The sequence below is a fragment of the Dromiciops gliroides genome, chromosome 3 (assembly GCF_019393635.1).
Source record: "Dromiciops gliroides isolate mDroGli1 chromosome 3, mDroGli1.pri, whole genome shotgun sequence".
Classification (NCBI taxonomy): Eukaryota; Metazoa; Chordata; class Mammalia; order Microbiotheria; family Microbiotheriidae; genus Dromiciops; species Dromiciops gliroides.
In genome coordinates, this window is record NC_057863.1 from 194017636 (window position 1) to 194031173 (window position 13538).

Below are 13538 nucleotides of genomic sequence, written 5' to 3' on the forward strand. Positions count from 1 at the left end.
ATAGGTGGATCTCAAATGATATAATAATTATACAGTGATTATATAATAATACTTCTTATTATAGAGCGATTTACTGTATTATTTTAGGAAAAGAAAACAGTAGAAACTTCACCTCAGTCACACAGGCATAGTCACATCCTTCACCTAGCTGCCTAAATGTTGTTCCTAAAGCACAAGCCTAAGCATGTGACTTTCTTCCTCTAAAAGCTTGAGTGGCTTCCTGTTTTCTGATGGCCAAAAAAATCCTCTACTTGGTATTTAAGGCTCTTCACAATATAGCTCCAGCCCATCTTTCTAGGCTTGTTACACATTCATCCTCTTTCTTCAGCCTTTCAGTAAAAGTACTCTAATGCCTTTTCCTCACGCGCAATATTCTTGCTCTCATTTCTATACATTTGCAGAGATCTCTGCCTAGGGCTGCTATGCACTTTTTTCTCATTTTAGAATTTCTCATTCCCTTCAAAGCTGAGTCTAGGTCCTACATCCTGAATGAGTCCTTTCCTGATTACCCAAACTACTAATGTACTCTGCAATTATGTTATCTTTATCTTGTATATAATTCAAAGTATATATGCTGATGTTTTCCCTAGAAGGTATGGGCTATTCCATTTTTGGCTTTGTATCCCACAATGTTTACACCATGTCTAACACATTATAAGTGATTAATAAATTGTTGCTTGATTGATTTATTGTGTGCACTAAGGACTGGAAAACCCCTCCCTGACAGAATGTACCACTGATTAACAGGAAGAATCTGGATAAAAATACCTGGACTTAGGACTAAATATGCTTGAATAAATGACTCATTTCTTATGTGCTTTTCTGAATCCCATCCTATGGTTCTGTAATTCTAGCTATGGAAGCATAAATTTATATATTTTTCCAGGCAATTGGCAGTCATACTTGGTGCTACTATAAAAATTGACAATTACAGTATATATTTAGAAAGATGAGAGATATGTGCAAGTAGATTTTTATTTTAAATGATTGAGAATGTATGGGAATTGCAGTTCCTCCTCACTGACAGATACAGATAGCAGTTCCTAAGAAATCCAGGCAAGAATTAGAATAAACAGTATATTATAGATATACAACATATTGAGAAGGGGGTGCATTTCTGGAAGACTTTCTGTTTGATGAGAATATGGTGACCTAAGAGAATTGTTTTTTTAAAAACTGAGAGAAGAAATACATTAAGCAAAAGAGAAAATAAAGCATAACCCCACCCCCCAAAAAACACCAGCATTTATATATATAATATGTGTACAACAAGAAGTAGGGGGGAAAACAACAAATAAAAAGATATGTACAAAAATATTTATAGCAGCTCTCTTTGTGGTGGCAAAGAATAGAAACTGAGGGAATGCCCATCAATTGGGGAATGGCTAAACCAGTTGTGGTATATGAATGTAATGGAATACTATTTTGATGTAAGAAATGATGAGCAGGAGGAGTTCAGAGAAGCCTGGAGGGACTTATGTGAACTGATGCTGACTGAGAGGAGCAGAACCAGGAGAACATTGTACACAGTAACAGCAACATTGTGTGATGAACAATGGTGATGCACTTGGCTCTTCTCAACAGTGCAATGATGCAAAACAATTTCAAAGAATTCATGATGAAAGATGTTCTCAACCTGGATTATAAATGCAGATTTAACCATATTGTTTCTACTTATTTTTTTTTGTCCTTCTTTTTTGAGGTTTTTCCATTTTGCTCTGATTCTTCTGTCACAATATGACTAACGCAGAAATATGTTTAATATGATTGTACATTTACATCCTATATCAGATTGCTTTCTGTCTTTGGGAGGAGGGAGGAAGGGAGGGTTGGAGAAAGGCTTGGAACTAAAAATCTTATGAAAACAAATGTTGAAAACCATCCTTACATGTAACTGGAAAATAATAGAATACCTTTATTTAAAAAAAAAATAAAAAGATAAGTACCATTTAATACAAACTACTGGAAAGCACCTTGATCTAGCAAATAGCAAAACAAATGTAGGCACTATGGAAGGTACTGTCTGGGCTCCCTCACCAAAAAACAACTATGAAATCATTTAAGAACTCTAACAACAATTCTTAGATTTCTATCCTATTGTGCAGCACTGTTGCTGATCCTGCTGCAACTCAGTCACAGAGTGGCTATGTTTTAGTTCTTAGTAACCCATTTAATTAATTAAATAATGATAACAATTAATTTAATAATAATAATACTGACAGCTCATTAAATAATAACAATAATAATGAATCACATTTACATGTAAACAAGGGTTTGTTTACAAAGCTCTTTACAATGTTATGTTATTTTATCTTCACAATAACCTGAGGGAAATATTTTTCTATTACATTAATAATAAATTATTAATTTATGATTAAGGGTTTTTCCTCTTCCTTTCCTCATTCAGGTATCAGTACGTATAAGTCAGTCAGCCAGTCAGTCCAGGACATTGTTGATAGATGAGCTTGCTCACATCCTCTCGGAATCTTCAATGGGACTCCACCCAACTAGGTGATCCTCTGTTTAGGGTATAAGCAGAATCTAATCTAGGTGAATTTCAGCCCCAAAGCATCAGAGCTATGGCCTTGCACTTCACCATTGGAGTTTAGGGTTATCCACTTCATGAAGGAGAAAAACAACCAGAGTGGTCTGAGTAGAGATGGATTCCTTTGTCCGGATGGCTGGAGGCAACTGAGTCTCATGATTAAACCATATTCTCAGCAGGAGACTTTTAGACCATCTCCTCATTAATATGCCTACTACCTCATGATTTGTTCACCAATCAGGGTTGATTTCTCCTGTTAAAGGAGTTAAAGGGGTCTTTGCTTACTGAGGAAAAAAACACTGACCATCAATTTGTTGATTATCAGCTAGCCTAATTAATAAATTATTAATTATCCAGAAACTCTGTCTCTTGGACTTTTTATTTGTCTCAAATTTTTAAGTAGGTGTTGCTAATATTCCCATGACAGGTGGGGAAATCTGAGGATGAGAGAATTTCAATTACCTCTCCAGGATCACACAACCAAACTAGCATTCAAAGTGATGTCTCTGAAATCCCAAGCTCAGCACTTATCTACTCTAGTCAGATAAAGAATACAAATTTGCTTACATGGTATACTTACAATGAATATAAATTTATATTGCTTACACAGTATACTTACAATGGTATACTTTTCATAATATTTTACCTGCTTACATAAATATAACTTCATTCTCTACAGCTGAAATTAACTATTTCCTCATGACTGCTGAAAAAGCCTATGAGCCTAGGTCCTATTTTCTTTTTTTGACATCCAAATTGAGCAAAACATCTTGACCAAAAAAATTATATTTATTGAAACAATGAGATGGTCAAAACAGTATTGAAAAATTGACAGCTATTTGTAGTCTTTATATTCAGAGATCACTGTCTTCAAAAGCAAAAAGAATTGTCAAATTTTATGGCCAACCTTTTCTCCCACAATAATTATATATCACAGACATGTAATAAGTCAACAAACATTTATTATACATCTATAGGACATAACTGAAATGAGAATAACAAATCATGTGCAAGGCACTGTTCTAAGTGCTGGTGCTAACTTAATATAATTAGACTGGTAATTAAAATGGCATGAAACATTTATTATCATATCTCAACTAGAGTGACTTAGATTGACTCAGAGGGAGGGGAAGCTTCACATGGGTGTGATGGGAGAGATGTCAGAGACACTTGGAAATGTGAAAGAACAACTGTGGAGTTCAATCTCCCAAATGGGTGAAAAGTGTAAGCCACATGAAATGATTCTAATCAGCTAGATGTCTTGATCTTATTCTCTTAGTCAAAATATAGATAGACATCAGGGGGCAGCTAGGTGACTCAGTGGATAGAGCACAGGCCCTGGAGTCAGGAGGACCTCAGTTCCAATCAAGCCTCAGACACTTGACACTTACTAGCTGTGTGACTTACTAGCAAGTAACTTAACCCTGATTGCCTCACCAAAAAACAAAAAAGACATCAGAAGATAGAAAATTAAGCACAATTTTTGAGCTACAACAACTGGAATACATAGGCAAACTGAGTATTTTCTCATTTATAGTGTGTACCACCTTGGCAGAAGGTAGTAAAGGAAAAAGCAAAAGACCCATGACTGTTGTTATGAAGAAACAATTTGAGTATAGGTTGGGCTTATAATAAACAATAAAACAGATATTTTGGAATTAAATTACCAAAAGCAGAATAATTAGATGCTGAAATATAATACTAAAAATTTAGCTCCATCAACTTGCAATTAATCAAAGGTAATTAACATAATTTAATTGCTTAAATCCTTTGAAAGAAAGTATTTTAAAGTCAACTGTCTAACTATAACAGTACCTAAAATATTTCAATTGAATTAAACATCAAAACTGGAAAAACTGAAAGTTTCTTGCCTTTCACATGCATTTTATTTGTTTTTAAAATTGATTTAATTTAGAAATCTTAAATATATAATACACTCTAGAATTTTATATTACTAGATGTTCTCAAACAATAACAAACATTTCAGTAGGTAAAATATGAAAAGTATACCATTTTGGATTCAAACATCAAGGTAACTAGTCAACTAAGCACTCAATGTGACAACTCAAGCAATAAATATGGATACAATCTAAAATCACTATTATAATCTTTATTTGACTTCAAGGCTCCATGAAGCTTTCCAATTGCCCTATGATTATTGTGCATTCTTTGCACTTTACCATGTATTTATCATTGTGTATGTTATATTTCTCAACAGAATATATACCCTCCTTATGTTCAGGTATTATGTCATTTTCATATGTTTTTAGGCCTAACACATTTTTCTATACATAAAAATTACTTAAGAAATATTTGTTTAATTTCATTGAAAATGATACTGGGGCAGATGATACTTAAGAACCTTTCAGAAAAAATGTTTATGGCTTTATGTAATGGCTCAATTTTTATCATTATTAGATTTAATAAAAGAAATAACAAGCACCTCCTTCCCTAAACAAAAATCATTTTCATTACAGTCAAGGAATAAAGGCATATATGTCAAACTAAATGCATATTCTCATAAAAATATGTTTCTATTATCAGGCTTATTGATTATAAATATTCACATATAGTAGCTGACCACATATAAAAACTAAAGTATTGAATACTTCTAGCTAGTCAATGACATTGCCTCCTGGACTTAGCTGAAATAGAAAATTCCCATTTATTTGAATAGGAAGTTAAGAAAATTTTAGAACTGACAAACTGGGGAATCCTGGACTCAAGAGGTCTAGATAGTTTGTTGGAATAGTGGCTTTTAAAAATGATGTTGATTGAATACAGCTTGGAAAATGGACATTAAACAGATAACCAAAAGCAATTTCCAAATCTAGGTTTGAATGAGACTGTGGATAACTCCTTTTTAATTGTCAGGAAGACAAGGTTAAAATATTTACGTGTGTATGTGGATATACATACACATATATATGTACATGTATAAATGTATGTGTACATACACATGTATATGCATACATATATGTATTGCATGTATATATCTCCTTACAAAGGCTCTGAAGGAGTTCACAGTTTAATGGGGGAGACAATATGAATAAATTGGAGAAAATAAACAGAAGGTGAAAATTTCAAGCATGGAAGACAGCCATTGAAAGTATATGAAGAATGGAGATATAGTGTCCTCTGAAAGGAACAGCAAGGGCAGCAGCTATTATTATTATTAATTATCCAGACATTTTTATCCATTAAGTAGTGACATTATAAGACCCGTAAAGAGTAATTGGAGATGGAAATGGCAAACCATTCAGTAATTTTGCCAAGAAACCCCAAAGTGGGGTCACAATGTGTCAGATTCAAATGAAATTACTGAACACCAACAACAGATAGTAATATCTTCCAGAAGAAGCAATAACCAACAGAGTGGATCCACTATGCCCACAGGCTCTTGACAAAGAATCTTGTCATAAAAGACAAGGAAGGAGCATACCTAGAGTAGTATAATGATAGGACTAGGAAGCACTGATAGCCCTGCTGTGTTAAAGGAATGAGTTCCTTATCTGGCCACACATGTTCCATACATGTATGCTCCTCTACATAGTATGCTAAACACTTATGCCCCTGTTTACTCTGACTATACATGCTCCTTACATATGCTTCTCTATTCATGTTCCTCATGTGTGTCCTTTCTTTGCATTGATTTATTTGTATTAATGGGAGAGTGCACCCCAAGTTCATAGGGAAACTATTCTTGATATTGGGTTTTTTTGCTGTAATATTTCTAGAATGGAGGTCTAGTGCATGTGTGGGGTTGCTTTGATGGCATCTGCCCAAATGGAGAGGTTACGGTTCTTCTGTTTCTAGGAGAAATGTTTTAATATTTTGTAATTCCTTTACCTTGGTAGAGACTGTGGGACATCTGCTAGTCACGTGGCTCAGAGAAACCTTTCTAAATTGGTTGCATGGTCAGGACTGGGGATGCATTCCAAACTGCTTTGGTCAGCCTTGAGCTTTCTCCCCTTGAAGGCCATGGAGCCTCCTGAAACAGTTTATGTTTAGGAGTTCCAGAGGATGGGTAGCCCACCACATTACTGTCCTAGTGTCAGAGTTTTTCAGCCAGATTAGCACTGGTGCTTTAAGGAATGGCCTTCTGGTGAGCCTCTTAGGAATCAGACAAACTATGCCCATATTGAGGACTAATTCAGCAGTCATGCCACATCTGTATGTGAATATACCATGCTAAATAAAATGTTATACAAAAATTATACTAAGTAAGGCCCCTCTCTGGGAAACACAGCAGCTTGATTCTGGGAGAGTGAGTCAGAATGTAATTGTTATACTAGATGTAGCTAGGTGATGTAGTGGGGATAGAGTACTGATCTTGGGGTCAAGAAGACTTGAGTTCAAATTGTGCCTTAGACACTAACTAGCTTTGTGACCCTGGGCAAGTCACTTGACCTTTCACAGTCTCAATTTCTTTAATCTGTAAAATGGAGATAGTAATAGCACCTGCCACACAGGGTTGCTGTGAAGATCAAATGAGATAACATATATGAGCATTTTGCAAATTTTAAAGGGAAATATAAATGCTAGTTAGGTATTATTGATGAAATTATTTTGTTTTAAACATTGTCTTCTGGTAAATGGGTAAATATAAACATATTGGTGGGGCTCCTTGAGCCCCTATGATGCTCGGTGGTTACAGACCCATGAAGTACTTTAACTTGGTGTATCCTTTGTATAAGTGAGGGGAATAGGGGGCAGCTAGATGGCGCAGTGGTTAAAGCACCGGCCCTGGATTCAGGAGGACCTGAGTTCAAATCCGGCCTCAGACACTTAACACTTACTAGCTGTGTGACCCTGGGCAAGTCACTTAACCCTCATTGCCCCGCAAAAAAAAAAAAAAAAAAAAAAAAAAAAAAAAAAAAAAGGTGAGGGGAATACCCTCGGGTGCTATACATAAAATAGCCATCTCATACTAAAGAAAATCACTTTGGTTACTGAGGTCAATGATAAGAAAGTACATTTTAAGAGATTTCCTAGGAAATATTGGAGCATAAATAGAAGCCTTTGTGGAGATCACCACAAAATAATTATAATTCAGGGAGAGAAGTCAAGAATACCAAAGACAAAACTCAGTAGTTTTTTTCTTCTACTACTAAGTTGTCAGTCTAGCAATGGAAATCTTAATAAAGGTCCAAGCTGAGCAGCAACTTGACAACTATCCTTAACAATCCATGCTAGAATAAGTTGAAGAACAATTTACAAATGTTTTAATAAATATTTTTACAAAGTATTAGTATTTATCCTTGATAAGAATTCATATTCTTTTTAAAATCACATTTAAATATGACAGATGCTATATCGAATATAACATACCCTGCTTTCTTTAAGAATGTTATTTAAAGTAGTGCAAAATAGGCTTTGAAAAGTTTCTTTTATATTTATTTTTGAATTTATATATCTACATTTGTATATTTAATTCTGAAAAACAACAGACACCAATTAACATAACTTAATGTTCAAAGTAACAATGTCTTTATTATTTATAAAATATTCACCCAAATGTTTCATTAGCTTACTAATATAATATTAATGAGAAATATAACTTCAATTTATTGGCCTCAGCAACTAAGTGCTAACAGCTAATCATGAAATCCTCATTCCACCTTCACTTGGTGTCATCTGCAAAGGTTCCCTCATAGATTCCTATTCACAGATAACAAAAGAACAATTTGGCTGACTTCAAGAATTAATTAGACATTTGTATGAAAGCCACTAGAACAACTGCTCCTCCTGTGAGTTCATAAAGCTGTTTAATTTGCTCCTATATTTTCACTCAGAAAAGCTGGCAATGCCACAATAAAACACAGCATGAGTAGACAGTAAGCCAAAATTTTTCCTTAATTGTTCACTAGCATTTACCATGCTCATTTAGAAGATGCAAGCACTAGCACCTTTTAACCTCACCCGTGACACAGCTGGGGCACTCTTCACACATAATGCAAAGTGACTTGGAATAATGTCCTCCTTGTCAATCTCTAAAGATTATTCTAGTTAAAATGTGCAGTCTTCTCTTCCATGAAGAAAAATAATCTTAAAAAGCCTTTCTTCATCTCTAAAATATTTTAACACTAATTTACACTATTCACAAATCACCTTCTAGATTCTCATGATTCTAATAAGATAGAAATCTTTTAAAATCTGGTCAACTAAACCATTTCAGAGAAAATTTATATCAGTCGGAAAAATTTTAATTAATCTTTAAGTTTTAGAAGTCTAGAATTTCACTGGGGCAAATGAGGCATATCATTTCTCACATTTATTTTAACTATGTTCACTTATGAACTAGGTAATAATGACCAATGTAAATTATCCAAAGCAAAACAAAAAAGCTTTCAAGAACTGCCAATTTTGTACTCCTGGAGGGTATTCTAGTGTCTAACACTTGAATGTCATGCAAATATTGTCTCTCTGGCATGCCAACACTTACACCCATCTGTGAGGATGGCACTGTGCCATGCACAAGGTATAATGCTAGTTTCAACAGTATGTAGGTGCCAATAAGATGTTCAGAATGATAGCCAGTGGAAGACATCAAGTGGCTTATCTTTTATAAGACAATCCTTCCAATAGTGAACAATGCCAAATGAGGGCCAAATGCTTCATTACAAGGCATCACAGATGTTGATGCTTGTGGGCATTTATAACATCAATAAAAATTTCCTTCCCTGTCACTGCTACCAATCTGTCTATAGCCTAATAATTCTAGATATAGAAAAGAAAATTAATGTTAACATTCTCAACAACCAAGAAATCTGTTTTCTTTGATAAACATTGTCCTTTTTGGTCTTTATTTTAAAATTTTAAAATTAGTGATAGCCTTTTTTTATTGGACAATAAAATCCAAGCAAATTTCTCCCATAAATTCAACTCTTCTATGCAAAAAGAAATAATTTTTGAAAATTTTATATCCCTAAACCACTTATATCAATAAGTAAGAAAACCATTGAACTAATAAATAAAACTAGAAGCTGAACAAACATAAACTAGATAAACCATTGATTAATTTGAAAAAAAAAAAGAAAAGTAGAAAACCAAATTACTAGTATAAAAAATGAAAGGGGTGAAATCACCACCAATGAAGAGAAAATTAAGACAATTATTAGGAATTACTTTGCTCAATTATATGCCAATAAGTTTAACATCTAAATGAAATGAATGAATATGTAGAAAAATATAAATTACCCAGACTATCAGATGAATAAATAAAATATTTAAATAATCCAATTTTAGAAAAAAAAAATTATGAAGTCATCAATGAACTTTCTAAGAAAACATCTCCAGGACCAGAAGGATTCACAAGTGAATTCTACCAAACATTTAAATAACAGTTAATTCCAATACTATATAAAGTATTTGAAAAACTAAGTGAAGGAGTCCTACCAAATGCCTTTTATGAGACAAATATGGTGCTGATACCCAAGCCAGGAAAAGCCAAAACAGAGAAAGAAAATTATAGACCAATTTCACAAATAGATATTGATGCAAAAATTTTAAATAAAATACTAGCAAATATATTACAGAAATATATCACAAAGATTATACATTATAACCAGGTAGGATTTAAACCAGGAATGCAGGGCTGGTTCAATATTATGAAAACTATCAGTATAATTGACCATATCAATTACAAAAGGAACAGAAATCATATGACTATCTCAATAGATGCAGAAAATACCATTGACAAAATATATCACCCATTACTATTAAAAACATTAGAGAACATGGGAATAAAAGGATCTTACCTTAAAATGGTAAGTACTATTTATCTAAGACCATCAGCAAGCATTATTTGTAATGAGGATAAGCTAAAAGCCTTTCCAATATGACCAGGGCTGAAGCAAGGATGATCATAGTGATAACCTCTATTATTTAATTTTGTATTAGAAATGTGAGCTGTAGCAATAAGAGAAGAAAAAGAAATTAAAGTAATTTGAATAGTTAATGAGGAAACAAAACTCAATCTTTGCAGATGATATGATGTTAGAAAATACTAGGTAATCAACTAAAAAGCTAATTGAGGGGGCAACTAGATGGCGCAGTGGATAGAGCACCTACTCTGGAGTCAGGAGTACCTGAGTTCAAATCCAGCCTCAGACACTTAACACTTACTAGCTGTGTGACCCTGGGCAAGTCACTTAACCCCAACTGCCTCACTAAAAAAAAAAAAAAAAAAGCTAATTGTAATTATTAACAAATTTAATCAAAGTTGCAGGATACAAAATAAATCCACATAGATCTTCAGCATTTCTATATATTACTAACAAAGTCCAGCAACAACAGATAGAAAGAGAAATTGCATTTAAAATAACTATGCCCAATATAAAATATGTGGGAGTCTACCTCCCAAAGTGAACACCACAACTATATGAGAACTACAAAATACTTTTCACCAAAATAAAGTCAGATCTAAATAATTAGAAAAATAGTAATTGCTCATGTGTAAGTAGAGTCAATATAATAAAAATGACAATCCTACTGTGGGGACCAATTTTTAATTGGGGAATGCTAGCTAAGCGGCTCACTGCAATATTCGGGCAAGGAAGGAGACCGGGAGCCTCCTTCAAAACAGAACAAGATTTATTTTAACAAGAACAAACTTAAAAAAAAAAAAACACAAACAGGATCAGTAGGATCAAGGGAAAGGTAATAAAATGGGGAAAGGGACATTATAATACCTGAAAAAATACCACTGCCCAGGAATCAGCTGAAAATACGCAGCAGAATGCCTGTCGCTTCTCAGCTTCCACATAAAAATGCCCAATTCTCCTCCCCCAAACCTAGAAACACCCCACAGAGCCCCAGCCAATGGGATAGCTGCTCTGACAGTCACATGACTGCCCTCACTAGGCTTCCAATCATTATAATTTTGCAAGGCCCATGTAGGCGTCAGCGTGTGGTGATGACGTGAGGTGCCAGAGCCCTGGCAACGGCTACAACCAGTGGGTGGAGCACCGTGCAGTTTGCGGAGCCCCAGGCCAGTGTGTGCCAAGGCATAAAAACCTCAAATAACAAATAATTCTTTACATTCCCCCCTTTGTTTCATCAAAAAACATGAAGTGTTTCCTTGATGGAACAATAAACAATAAATAAATTTTTAAAAATAACAGAATATCATAACCAATGCTAGCAAACAATATAGGAAAGGGAAAATACATATTACAGATGATGTATATAGTAACAGAAGGAAAAACAAAAATGTCCATTTAAAGTCCTTAAAATCTTGTCTTCGAAGGAGGGTTGAGATGTCATCAGGGGAACTAGACTCTGGTCTGGATTCTCGCTGTCTCTGGAATCTGGTTATCTCTGGAACTGCTGGATTTTCATTAATCTTTAGCATAGCATTGTCTAAAAATGTTCAAATTAAACAATGAAAGTTCTTCAAAATATACAAAACAAGTTTAACCTTTATATATATATATTGTTAAGGGCTAAAATTCTAGCTAGTCTGTCTAAAATATTTAATGAGTGGTCGCCAATAAATTATAAGCTTTAGCAAGAGTTAGATTTTTAAACATTTATTAAGGAGAATAAGAATTTGGTAAAGAGAGAGAAAGGCCTAGATTCCTATCTATTAAAGGGAGAGCACATTTCTAGCTCCGCTCTCCACCCGAGTCCAGAGGAAAAGAGCCCCAGAGTCAGCGCCAGTCTCTTCCTTCCTCCTCCCACTAGTCCGCGTCACTTCCTCCCACCAAAGAAAAGACTCCTGGTCTTGCCCTCAAAGACCTTTGCTTCACGGGCAGAACTCTTCTACAGTAAGTATCCAGCAGGTGGCATCATTCCAATCGTTACAGTCCCCCCTGTTGTTCCTCAAGAAACAAAATGTTTCCTTGACGGAACAGTAAAAACAATATAATAACTATTGCTAACTAATAATATGTGAACAACAATATAGAAAAGGAAGAGAGGAAAGTTTTGTCCAGAGGGGCAATTTTTTTTTTGTCCTCATGAACCGACGCTTTGACATTAGTCTTGCAAAGGGAGGGCCTCTGCAGAGAATACATGTTACAGATGGTGTATATTATAACAGAAAGAGAAAAAGAGAAAAACAACAACAACAGAACAAAACTGTTCATTTAAAGTCTCTGAAAGTCTTTTCTCAGATGTCCTCTAGGTGTAATCGTGGAATGGAAGTCTTTTCAGGGGTTGATGTGTGGATGCTGGTAATCAGCCAGGAAAATTTCCTACAACATTGAGCTTAACACAACTTTAAAATAGCTTTGTCAATAATCAAATCAAACAATGAAAGTTCTCAAAAACATGTCTAAGGGAATTCAGAATCTTAGTTGTTACACATGAAACATATAATAAAACAAAAATTGAACCATTCTTTAAAATTATAATATTACTATAGTCCCCCCTTATGGAGGGTAATTGAGAAGACAATTGCTGCGATATTAATTTTTAAAAATAATTTTTATCTTTGTTTCATCACTTTTTGCATCATCTGCCTAATTATCCTCATGCCATTATGAGAAATTAGAAAATCTAATATAATTGGTAACAGGTGTCAAGGCCAAATTCAACACTGTTATTTATCATGACACCTGAGATAATTATGGGGGTTACCATAAAAGAACAGAGAAATGATGGGATATGAGCATTCCCACACTTGAGCAATATGTACTGTCCATGCAGCATACCAGGCTTAAAATAGGTGGATGGAATATATGTCCATGCCACCGAACATATTGGAGGAAACTGAGTCAGACTTAATCAGATGCATGGGATTGAGATGTCCATGGCATCAGGCATATAGGAGGGAGCATAGAAGCCAGGTGTAGAAGTGAGATGGGTGGGATGAATACTTCCAGCCATCTGTACAATATTGTGGGGAAAAATAAAATAAAATATTAAACCAAGAGAATCCAACCTCAACATTAGTCAAAAGCCGTTCCCTCGGCCATACCTTGACTTCATGCATGTCTCCCCTCATGTGACAGTTCAGTGTCTGCTCTTGCATGTATTCCTCTTGTGA